This window comes from Durio zibethinus, unplaced genomic scaffold, assembly GCF_047325235.1.
Source record: "Durio zibethinus cultivar Kanyao isolate XHJ-2024 unplaced genomic scaffold, ASM4732523v1 HiC_scaffold_328, whole genome shotgun sequence".
Lineage (NCBI taxonomy): Eukaryota > Viridiplantae > Streptophyta > Magnoliopsida > Malvales > Malvaceae > Durio > Durio zibethinus.
Window position 1 is genome coordinate 5,001 of NW_028322951.1, and position 2,500 is coordinate 7,500.

A 2,500-nucleotide genomic window follows, 5' to 3' on the forward strand; every position below is an offset into this window, starting at 1 on the left:
CTGGTGCGGGCGCTTGCCTCGATCACCATCGGCACACGCTGGGCCCTGGTACGGGCGCTTGCCTCGACCACCATCGGCACACGCTCGGCCCTGGTGCGGTCGGTTGCCTCGAGCACCATCGGCACACGCTGGGCCCTGGTGCGGGCGCTTGCCTCGACCACCATCGGCACACGCTGGGCCCTGGTGCGGGCGCTTGCCTCGACCACCATCGGCACACGCTGGGCCCTGGTGCGGCAGGTTGCCTCGAGCACCATCGGCACACGCTGGGCCCTGGTGCGGTCGGTTGCCTCGACCACCATCGGCACACGCTGGGCCCTGGTGCGGGCGCTTGCCTCGACCACCATCGGCACACGCTCCGCCCTGGTGCGGCAGGTTGCCTCGAGCACCATCGGCACACGCTGGGCCCTGGTGCGGGCGGTTGCCTCGACCACCATCGGCACACGCTGGGCCCTGGTGCGGCAGCTTGCCTCGAGCACCATCGGCACACGCTCGGCCCTGGTGCGGTCGGTTGCCTCGACCACCATCGGCACACGCTGGGCCCTGGTGCGGCAGGTTGCCTCGACCACCATCGGCAGCCTCGACCACCATCGGCACACGCTGGGCCCTGGTGCGGGCGGTTGCCTCGACCACCATCGGCACACGCTCCGCCCTGGTGCGGTCGGTTGCCTCGAGCACCATCGGCACACGCTGGGCCCTGGTGCGGCAGGTTGCCTCGACCACCATCGGCACACGCTGGGCCCCGGTGCGGGCGGTTGCCTCGACCACCATCGGCACACGCTGGGCCCCGGTGCGGGCGGTTGCCTCGACCACCATCGGCACACGCTGGGCCCCGGTGCGGGCGCTTGCCTCGACCACCATCGGCACACGCTGGGCCCTGGTGCGGCAGGTTGCCTCGACCACCATCGGCACACGCTGGGCCCTGGTGCGGGCGCTTGCCTCGAGCACCATCGGCACACGCTCGGCCCTGGTGCGGTCGGTTGCCTCGAGCACCATCGGCACACGCTGGGCCCTGGTGCGGCAGGTTGCCTCGACCACCATCGGCACACGCTGGGCCCTGGTGCGGGCGCTTGCCTCGACCACCATCGGCACACGCTCGGCCCTGGTGCGGTCGGTTGCCTCGAGCACCATCGGCACACGCTGGGCCCTGGTGCGGCAGGTTGCCTCGACCACCATCGGCACACGCTGGGCCCTGGTGCGGGCGGTTGCCTCGACCACCATCGGCACACGCTGGGCCCTGGTGCGGGCGCTTGCCTCGAGCACCATCCGCACACGCTGGGCCCTGGTGCGGCAGGTTGCCTCGAGCACCATCGGCACACGCTGGGCCCTGGTGCGGGAGCTTGCCTCGAGCGCCATCGGCACACGCTGGGCCCTGGTGCGGCAGGTTGCCTCGAGCACCATCGGCACACGCTGGGCCCTGGTGCGGTCGGTTGCCTCGAGCGCCATCGGCACACGCTGGGCGCTGGTGCGGGCGCTTGCCTCGACCAGCATCGGCACACGCTGGGCCCTGGTGCGGCAGGTTGCCTCGATCACCATCGGCACACGCTGGGCCCTGGTGCGACAGGTTGCCTCGAGCACCATTGGCACACTATCGGCCCTGGTGCGGGCGGTTGCCTCGACCACCGTCGGCACACGCTGGGCCCTGGTGCGGGCGCTTGCCTCGAGCACCATCGGCACACGCTGGGCCCTGGTGCGGGCGGTTGCCTCGAGCACCATCGGCACACGCTGGGCCCTGGTGGGTTTAGGCACATCTTCAAATTTCTGCCGTGCCAATGCCATTTTTATGGCTTGTAAATTCATACAATGGTCCCCTAAGCCTTCACGTGAAGTTTCGTTGGAAGATGACTCGTTTTCTATTTTTCATGATTTTCGAAACTTTTTGCGGTTCGGGATTTTTTAAAATTTTTTTATAAGGATTTTTGGCCCCAAATTTTGTAGGCATGATCCTTCTATTTTTGTTGGCATGCACAAAAAAATTCAGCTAAAAACTCGAAGTAGAGAAGATTTTGTGACCGTTTGAAAAAAGTGTCCCCATTTCAGACACTTTAACGGCTACTGGTAGCAAACCTGTAAAATCTCAAATGCTCTTTAAGGGGGTGTGAATTCTCAGAGGTTTGATGAGGGATAGGGGGCCAACACAAGGCCAAGTACCAGCACCCATCGCACATCATGTGCGCACACCCCCCCGGCCCCCCTCCCAATCGCCGGAACCCCAATGCCGCCGGTCAGGTTCTCCGGCGGTACTCCGGCGATGCTCCGGCGATGCTGTCCCGAGTGAAAAAAATGCGGCACCAGCACATGCTGGAGCCAAGCATGGGCACCGTGGCTCAAAATCGAACTTCGGCCAAGGCCTCGACCATCAATGGCACATGATGGCGCATGGTGATGGCACATGCATCGACCATCATCGGCATAGGCTGCCCTTCGGTACGGGCACTTGCCTCGACCGCCATCGGCACAAGCTGGGCCCTGGTGTGGGTTGTTGCCTCGATCACAATCGGCA